Source organism: Calypte anna, chromosome 4 (assembly GCF_003957555.1).
Source record: "Calypte anna isolate BGI_N300 chromosome 4, bCalAnn1_v1.p, whole genome shotgun sequence".
NCBI lineage: Eukaryota > Metazoa > Chordata > Aves > Apodiformes > Trochilidae > Calypte > Calypte anna.
This window is the reverse complement of record NC_044247.1, coordinates 9380783-9391347: the sequence shown is the minus strand read 5'-3', so window position 1 is coordinate 9391347 and position 10565 is coordinate 9380783.

The window sequence follows — 10565 nt, the reverse complement described above, 5'->3', positions numbered from 1 at the left end:
AACCATAAGCCAACAGTTTTCTCTGAAGAGTACATGTGTGCATTGTAAAAATCATGGATTTCTGGATACAGTGCACTTGGCTAAGAAATCCCAGCTGCAGAATGGCATCTTCTTGCCTTCACCTACTAGATTAGTAAATGATGCAGCCCTGCTTGGAGATCCTCTGGCTAGCACAGCTGTGTGGGACAGGATCTGGGACCTCTGCAGGTGAAGTCTCTTCAGCAACATCAAAGAGACAAATTTTGTAAGGCCATGCATAGAGTGGTAGAATAAAAATAAATTAATAAAAATATAATTAAAAAAACAAATCCAGAAACTAAAACAATGCAGCAAATGCTAAGATTAGTATCCCAAGCAACATGAGTTATTGCTGCGGGAAGTATAGAATAGCACCAACAAGTATGTTTTAAGTAATTTTTAAAACAAAACCCACATTCATTTAACAGTGAACAAAAGCACAAATTCTCTATATTAGAAGAGACCTTTTTCATACTGGTATCCTGCAGAAAGATTATTCGTTATAAGAAGGCAGAAAAATTCTGTAGGATAATATGAATGAGGCATGTAGTTAATCCACTAAGATTCCATTAAGAAGTGAGCTGATATTCAGCCAACTAATTACCCATTCATTAAAACAGAACCATAAATGACATTTCCAACATATTACAAAACCCCTCTGTAGTAATATTTTCCCATCTCCATCTCCTCTGACATTTATATTCTATGTCTCTTTCATAATTATTTCAAATAATTCCTCTGACATATTGAGGGAAAAATAGCTTAAAAAGAGATTACTTACCACCTACCAGTTGCTCCCAAAGAATGGAGCAGGACAGAGTAATTATGTTGGTGTATTAACATGAACTGATGTGCTTGTAGTCCCTGACTATCACTACTGTGGTTCAAGTTGCTGAATTTTTCCTATGCTTGAAATTATTTGCAAATATACATACTCGGATTTTACTCCCCCAAAAATGAGCACACAGGAAACTAAATAATTTGTTTAACATAAACCAATACAGCACCCCCAAAGTTGGCATTAAAAAAAAGAGAGAAAGCATCCAAAGCTGGAATTTCATGTCCTATTTAGTTCTGCTATTGCTGGTGCAGCAGCTGCCGGTGGATAAAATAAGCAGATAAAGCAGGCAGGGAAAGTATAGAGAGGGCTGCACAGATCTCCTTAGCCAAAGAATAAATATGGTTTCAAACAAAAGGAAACTTGATAGTCAGTACAAATTATTATTTGTTGCACCTTCATTCAAGCATTCCCTGCAACTCTTTGAGTGGTGATAAACAAAAAGCTGACAGTTTGCATGAAATAGTACAATCTCTGAGCTTTTTAGGCCAACAGATCTGCAATTTGCAACAGATTTGCAATTTGTTCTTTCAGCACATTTTCATACCAAGTTTTTATATAAAGATTATTTCTGTGCTATAACATCACCATGTTATTAATTTCCAAATTTTTTTAAAAAAACAAGTTTCTCCTTCACACATCAATCCATATTCTGACTTCAAAGTACCCATTCTTTGAGCAGTCTGTTCCATCCATTCTCTCCTGTCCCTGCCTCTCTCTGGTAGGGACATTATTCTGACCTAACTTCGAATGAGATTGATATGTAAAATCCATCAAAGTTTTTGCTGATCCCAGATTTGGTTCCGATACTTCAAGAAAACTTAGTCAAAAAGGCAGTAATGCATTACAATGGATATTTGATGAGATAATGATGTCTGAAAAAATAGATAAAATAGCCCATGTGCAGATTTGAAACCTTGTAAATGTTTTCCATACCATAAAAGTAAAAAATGTGGGATGTCTCTGTATTATCATGTGCTGTTTAGGGATAAAGAAAGATGCATCTTGTACTGAAGCTATATCTCATATTGGATCTACAAAAGGACTGACCAAACTATCCAATGTTTCAAACTTTCCTAAAGATTTCTTTTCTTTCTGTTTATGCCATTAACAAAGTCATGTAAGTCAGAAAATAGATTGGTCAAGCAATTACAAGAGCTGACACATCCCTAGATAGAAAAAGTAATCTCCCTGACACTCCTTCAACTATGTTGGTCAATATCCAAATGATTTCTAGACACTTGAGCAGAGCTGAGCATGGTAACAAACTGTGATGTTACTGCCATATGCCAAATATAGTCTGCAACCTTGAATAAAGTCAGCTTCCTATTTGAAACACTGATCAGAAGACAGATGCTAAAATACAAAAAGCTCTGGCAGGGATACGGGGGAAAAATTTTAAAATCTAACAAGGTCTTTCAGTTTAAACTTTTAAGTTTTAAGCCTAAGTTTCACTTAGCAAAAGAGGCAGTGTCAAAGGAAGGTGGGATTGATCTGTAATGGAACTACCTGGCTGTGGGCACAGCCATGCAGGCCACAATAGAGCCACTGCCACAGCAATGCAGACCTGGATTGGATGGCACCACAGGCATGGCCCTTTTACCAGTACTTAACAGCCAAATATAAAATCATCCAGAAGAGAGACAAAGATAAAAATGCATAGAGTCAGCTCACTCCAATTTAAAAAAAACTTTTTTAAAGAAACGTTTTTTAAGACACACATGTTTAAGAATTCTGCACTCAGGATACCAGCACGGACACAGATAGATATAAAAAGCACAAAGAACGTTTTCCTGAATGAAAAGAATCAGGTTTGTCAGAAAGAAAATTCAGGATTTGTAGTTTCCACCAAGAAAGGGGAGGCACAAGGACATTAATGTATAAGAGGTTAGTCAGCCCAGTTTCCATCCTATGTTAAAATAGATGTTAAATTACTTGTAGCCAAGAACAATATATCAGTGATAAGAGAGAAGGTGTAATGCTTCTTCATTTCCCAATTCTCTGAAAAGTAAGAAAAACTTGTAAGAAGACAAAGACTTTTCCATTTCCCTGATCTAGGCCAGCAGATCATGAGCCAGTACTGAACAGATCATGATGGCTTAACCTGCCCAGGTCAGACTGAAGAGGTCAGCAGAGCCTCTGTTGAGAATTACTACAGTCAGAGAGAATCTTACACACATACAGATAAAAATACACAGTCAAAACACTTTAAAAATTTCATGAAGAAACCACTGATTTAAGCAATTCCTCATCAATATTTGTAATACAATTTATTTCACAAGCATAGACATTTTTTCCCTATGTGTACTTTTACTTTGGCTTTAATGTATTTATAGGTCACCGCATAAATGAATACTTTACAACAACCTGTTAGGGGAGTCTTTGCTTTGAAAATGGAGAGATTACATGTTTGCTATATGGGTTGTGATTATGTAAGGGAAGTTCTCACTGAGCAAGTATTTCAGAAAGAAACCTGTCTTCAAGAAACACTACTATGAGCAATGGTCACAGTGTCCTCTTTTCAGCACACAACATTTAGTTTACATTTTAATTACAACAAATTCTACTGTCTTAATTTAAAGGAAAATGGATTGATTTTTACATTGTAAGCTATATTTTTTACTGACTCCCGCATTTTAGCATACTTTAGGAATTTAAGAAATGTTCACTTCAGAATAAATTAGAGCTAAATGAAACGTGTATCATTAGAATCAGAAAGTGAATAACTTGGAACAAATTTTGGAGCTCATGTACTGGCTACTACTATTAAATAGCACTGCTCATAAGACTCTTCAAAGCAACAGTCTGCAGGCAGTGGGAATGCAGCACTAAGGCAGAATACCTATCAGTGGCACTTCATTTTGCAGCAAAAATTGATGAGGAGTTGGGTAGAGTGGATTATAAATTGCAGGGTGTATGCAGTTAATTTCTGCATTGGTCAATTTGATAGTAGTGGGTAGGACAAAAACTGCTTCTTACAATAAAGAACAAAATAGCACACTAACAAAGAGGATTATATTTTATTGATTAATAAGAGATAAAACACCTGTATTATCCACAATTAGCTTTTTCTGCCATAAAAATAGTCTCTCTTTCTTCAAACTCTGCATCAAATATTAATCAAGCAATAATTAAATGGTATAAGGAAAACTGCCTTGATATCTCACTTCCAATAATTTTCTTGGTGTATAAAACAAGCCAAGCATGACTGACTCAAACTGCAATGCTCTAATACTGGATTTTTAAAGGTTTATGTTCTGCATATTCCTAAGCCCTTTTTAGAAATCCTATTCTTAACTGACTTTTTGATGCCTGTCTACTCCAAGTGTTGTCTTGTTAATCCATAATGCAGCAAGACTGGAAAGCAGGACCAGTAGAGCAAGATAAGGTTTTAGATTCTTCTTTTGTATTACTTGAACTTATTTAACTTTACCTGCAATTTTTTTTTTACCATGTTTCTGTGACAGAGTACCAAGGTCAAGAGATCTAGATACAAGAGTTCATCTACCTCTCTACTCAGCGAGGGGTTACACACATGCTTAAGTACTTTTTAAAAGAAATAATCTTTTAACCAGATGCTTAAATTATTCCTGGTCTACTGAGGGGTGCACAATTAAGCAGTCAAGATGCAATTATGAATTCAGGATCTATGGCTTCTGTGCTGGACTGTGCCAATGACTATTTCATTAACTGTTGATAAGTTGTTCCAAGTATAATATGCCCTAAGACTAACTGTGGTTAACGAGAAGTTTTTGTCTTACTTCACAACAAAGAGGGATCTTTAACATAGTATATATGGCAGTAATTAGTAGAAAAGAATCCTTTAGGTGATACTGGTTTAAATATTTCAGTTCCTTTGATTACAGCACACCTCTTGCAACCCAGCCAGACTGCTACTTCTAATGTCCACAGATCCCTTGCAGCTGGACCATCCTCAGTACCTCATTTCACCAGCAGACATTCAAATCACTCCACCTAAACTAAATTTGTGCACACACAAATGTTACACACCTATTGATGACTTACAGATCACACTATCGGAAAAAAACCATAACTTATTCATGGCTTCAATAGCAAAGTTTTTGAAACACCTAGAAACAGAGAAGCTATGGCCTATTTCAACAAGGTGACTTGAGATGGAACACTCAACCTTGTAAGGAATTTGTGGTCAGCTTTCCATTTGTACCAAATATCTGATTTTGGAACCAACTGTATAAACTACTAATTAAGTACTTCAACTTCTGCAGAATCAGGCCTTTTATATGACAAATACTTTTAAATTACTTTCCAAATTATTGGCACTGAATAAAAAAGATGCCATAAATCTACCTCTTCAATAATTTCTGGACAAATTATGTTTCTTTCAGAGATCTAGATTGAAAGCAGCATAAATTATATCCTGTCAAAGAGGTTCTCTAAAGTTTAGTTTCTATCAATGACTTTTTAAATATAATAAAGCATTTAATGGGAAATGACATATTGTTTTCCAGTATGCTGGGAACACTTTTTTTTTTTTCAATACAAATTATGATTGAATTATAAAAAAGCAAGCAAAAACAGAAAAACAAAACCCAAAACTGCCTCACATTCAGCATTGTTATAATCAGGTCTTCAATTTCTGTATTAATATTGCTGTCCTAACCTTACAAAAAAACCCAAAAAGATTTTTTTTTCTTCTTTAATAACATGCTTGTGATATTCGGAATGATTAAAAAACAAGAAAATCAGAGGGGAAATCCTATTTCTACACATGGTCATCACAATGTGTCTTGCTTAATCTGCACTTCAAAGGCAAAGTAGGTGTCATTACATTGATTACTCTGTGGTCAGCTGAAGGCAAGCTGCTCAGACAAGAAAAGTTCTCTTAAAAAAGAACAGGAAATGATGCAGATAGCTTTGTATAAGGATATTATACATCAAGAAAATAAAAATAATGTAAAAAGGAAAACATAAAGTTGAAATACTAAAAAAATAATAAAATAATAAAAATAAAATACTTCAACTTTGCACAGATGTAATGTAAAGACTCAATAAAAAACCTGAAATACACTTGGAGCAGATAGAAAAATAGGCTCTAACCTAATGACTGTAAGTATTCTCAATCTACTTTCAGAGCACTTAGTTTGTAGCACATAAAATATTGAGCTTAAAGAGAACTATTGATGTAGATGTAATGGATGTGTAAGCAAACTTGCTTTTTTGTGTACATCTTAAAAGTAATTTAAAGCCTCATATGTTGGGAATTGCTGAGTCTAATTTTTAGCCCGAAGCAAATTTTTATAGCTAAATACCCAACTCAAATGATAAGGCTTTCTAATGGTCAGACTTAACTACTCTGCTGCTGCTAGGTATTGTAATGGCACTCCCTACCTTCACTAGACCTGGTCCCACAGAGCAGTCCCTTCACCTGGCTTACAGAAACTCCCAAAGTTTGAAACTTGAAATGAGGTATTATTTGGATATCTAAAATCTCATCTGTTTTAATGAACAGCATGGATTCATTTTCTTTCAAACTATCTTTGAAAAGACCATGAGTAAGTAATTAAAACTATTAGTTGACATTTCAGTCATCAATAGCTCTAACTAGCCTGAAATCGCTCTCTTTACAAATGGTAAACATATTGAAAGGAAATTATTGCCAGTATTAAGAAAATCAAAACTCATGGTGCTCTTCACTCATCAACATAAAATGAACTTCTCTTGACCTCTAAGCATAAAACAAAACTTTTTTTGCAGTTGTTGCAAAACAAAGTACAGAAGTGACTGCCAAATGAAGGCTGAAGTCCAAATACATTTTCCTGTGCTTAACAGACTCCAGTATTCACATCTTCTGATGACCATCTAAGACGGAAAATACTGCTATTCTGTAGTATTATTCAATCAAGCAAAGGAGTTCTTCAGAAACCACTCTATAAAATTGTTATTAAGAACTTGTTGCCTATTCTTCATGCAGCTGTATTTTTATAATCTCGGACAAGTCTAAAGAAAGAGCCAACCCAGTGGTTCTTCCTCATATAGAACTTAGGTTATGTCTCAGATTTGGGGCAGAACAGGAAATAAATCCAAGGTTTCCTACCTTTCAGTTGTCACACACCCAAGGGACATTCAAAGTGCTGCCAGCTGGTAAAGTTATACTCTGAAAAGCACAGGGAGACAAACACCCAAAATTGATGAAACCCATCCTATCAGTCCAAATAATCAGCATAAATGAGAGTAGAAATCTTGGGCTTGCATTTATAATACCTTTTAATCTAATCTAATGAAATGAGCACAGAAAAAGTATTTCTGCCTCAGTTTTTTCCATTAACTCCTGTTAAGTAACTGCCCTGTTCCCATCTATAGTCAGCAGCATATACCAAGCTTTAACATCAATATGACATAGCATAGCATTACATCTCCTGAACACTTGAAAGAAAATGAAAAATAACAAAACCTCATCTCCCCATACATTGTGGAACTGAAAGACTTACATATTTTTTATTTCAATGGTTAAAATGATAAAGAGAAGTAAAATCCAGCATTAACAAAAGAAGTAGAATTATTTCAGAGAAGTCTGATGACTGCCAAATTAACTGTATTTGCAGAGTAATATTAAAGTACTGGAAACTGCAAAAGGAAAAAAATCTTATTATCAATTATGATAATTATGATTATAGACTCTTGGGAGAAAGGAAAAGAGAAATATTTTCTTTTTTTTTTAATTCTTTACCATGTGTTTTTCTGTATACAGTGGTAAGTTGAGAACTCCAGTTGCTATAACAACTTAACTCTATATTATAATCAACAATCATCTACATTTAATTGCCATTCTGCCCTTCTGAACCAATATATTCAACAGCAGTTGTATGAATTCTATAAATCTTGTTACTAAAACCTATTTAGAATCTCGAAACAATCTAAAACATACTTACACATGAGAGTTACTCTGAAGGTGTCCTCTACTTCCTCAGTGTAGCAATTTACCATCCAAAATGCTTTACTTTGTCCGTGAGAACAGTTGTCTTGGGACAGCCATCTTCTGGTGATACCCAAAGCTAAATATAAAACAGAATTTAAATTTAATTTATGAAAAAAAAAAAAAAAATTAAAATAGCTATTTGAATTTTGTAATATGTTCAACATAAAAATATTTTCTGATTGTAGAAGCATCCCTACTGTGTACAAAAGAAATTCCACTTAGGTTAGCAACAAGAGTTAAGCTGGTCATAAAAGAATAATGAGCAGAGAGTATAGAAAACCCAATGCACTTCAAAATCTAGTGATACAGACAGACTAACTACAAATATTGTTACAAACTACATCATGACCTATAAAAATTTCTATTGCTGGCCTCAATAATGTTTTCTCTTAGTAATCAACAAAGTCCTGTTTCAGAAAGGGAAAGATGTGTGTTCTTCACAAATTCTTTAATTCAGGCCCTGTGGGCCAATAAGAAAATTAAGCCTTATGATTTACCCAGTAATTACAATGTTGTTCTGTAATAAAACACCAGAAACAGACAATCAGAGGTGAAGAAAAAAGTGGAACCATAATGTCAGTATCAAATCTGTCAAAGAGAAACTAAAAAAAGCTCCATTAGGTAAGGTTCAAAATGGGCATTAGTTTATGCACTTTTGCAGTCACTTGTTCCTGCCTCATGCCCCACATTTTTATATTCCAGAAACTTGCAAATAATGTGACAGAAGCTCACACCAATACTCAGAACACATCAGGTCTATTACCTTGCTTTCATTTAGAGCATGATAGTGCAAAGATCCTACAAGACCACTGGAAGCACCTGGGGTAGATGCTGGTAATCCCCACCATTGTGGAGCAATAACCTTTGTGATCAGTTAAATATTAGGAAAAGTAACTACAATTTCAAAAGTAACTACGAATTCAACAAAATAAATCACCCATGTTAAACCCAAAGCTGCGTTGATATTAAATCTACCCATTTCCTGTTTGGATATTCCTGGGGTTAGATTTAACCCACTAAATTCATTGTATGTTGTTTGTCTATGTCTAATTTACTGATTAATAAAAACAGCACACAGGAAGAAAAGCCACAGGAAAAACAAAACAAAACAAAACCCAAACAAAATCTTCACCCTGCTATCCTATCAGAGTGTATAACAATCAAAAGTACACTGGCATTTATTTAAACCATTTATTTAAACCTTGTTATCTGTAATTTTTCTCTATTTGATTAATTATAAGAAAGATTTACATAAAATATATGTTTGGGGACATTATCAGGAAGTCCGAACAATAAAAAGAGATTGTGCAGAACTCTTTTACAGCAACTGCTTAGCACTTTTATCAGAAATCAATAATTCTAAAGCATAGTCATTAACTGAGAACAAGGGATAGTCTCTTACAAGGTCCAGTTTTGCAGAACTGCAGTACAAAGAAAGAGAACTTTATCTTCTGTTCCAAAAGGAGCACTTCATAACGCAGTGAAAAAAGCTTTGCTTCTGGTCTTAGTTTATTAGATCCAGATCAGAGAACAGAATGAACTATTTATCTTTTAAAAGTAATATCTTTTTGATTACATGTCATAGCAAAAATCTTATCTTTGTCTTGGAAGTTGGAGACTAATGACGACAACGCCAGGAGTCTTCTGAACCTTGACAATGGTTCAGCCAATTATGTGATGAAGGATGAAGATGGAGCCTTTCCTCCTCTGCGACATTTCTAGAAACTGTAATTCTGAAAATCTAAATGGTGTAACTGCTTTTCACCCGTGGGCAAAGCCATAATTTTTCAGATACACATTCTAACTGGGTTTTCTAATAGCTCCATTTATTTCTCAATCTTTCTAATAAGATTGCCAGAGAGGACAGTTTGTCTCTGGTACATTTCTCTTCCAAAAGGACAAAATCATCTGAGCTATTATTGAAGCCTTTCAGCATCGTATTTTGGTCATCAGAAATTGTCAAATTAAGCCAACTAATATTGCAATTTGAAAAGAAAAATGAAAAACACAAATGAAAACTCTGTGGTTCCTGTATTTTCCTCAGCACACTTGGTAAAGTCAATCATGTTTTCAAAGGACCTCTTCATCTCCAAATACAGAAGGATATGTACTAAGCTGAGGCTAATAACTGACATTCACCATGTTGTGTGAAACTCTATGCAAGTTGGAACTTAAAATGTTATCCAAATACTGTAGTATCATTGCACATAGGAGTACTGACATGTAGAAAACATTCTATTGAATTATCAAAGGTAATTTCTGAGTAGGTCAGCAGCTTGTCCATGCAAAACAGAAGCCAAAATTGTTTAGCAAAGCCTTGGTTTAACAGTCTGTGAGGAAAAAAGAAGAAAGAAAAGAAAAAAAAAGAAATCTTTTAATATCCTGGAGAGGACTACAGGGAAAAGAAAAACAGCGTGGAAATAAACAGACTCTTAAATCAAATTAAGTGAAATCTCTTGGTTACACCAATCATATATCACTGCAATACAGAAAATTGTGGCTCATGGTAGCAACAAGAAATTGTGACAAAACTTTATTTTAAAAAACACAGTAAGTGAGAAGTTTAATTTTATTTGTATATATGTGAAATATATATCATGTGAAATGTGAATACACAAGATTTTAAGTTAATGAGGAAATGACAGGATAACTGTTATCATAACTTAGATTAGAGTAACCAGTGAATTGCAAAAGACTCCTCAGAAAAAGGAAGAATCAGTTTAAGAAGAATAAAGGAAGCTTGAAAATGTG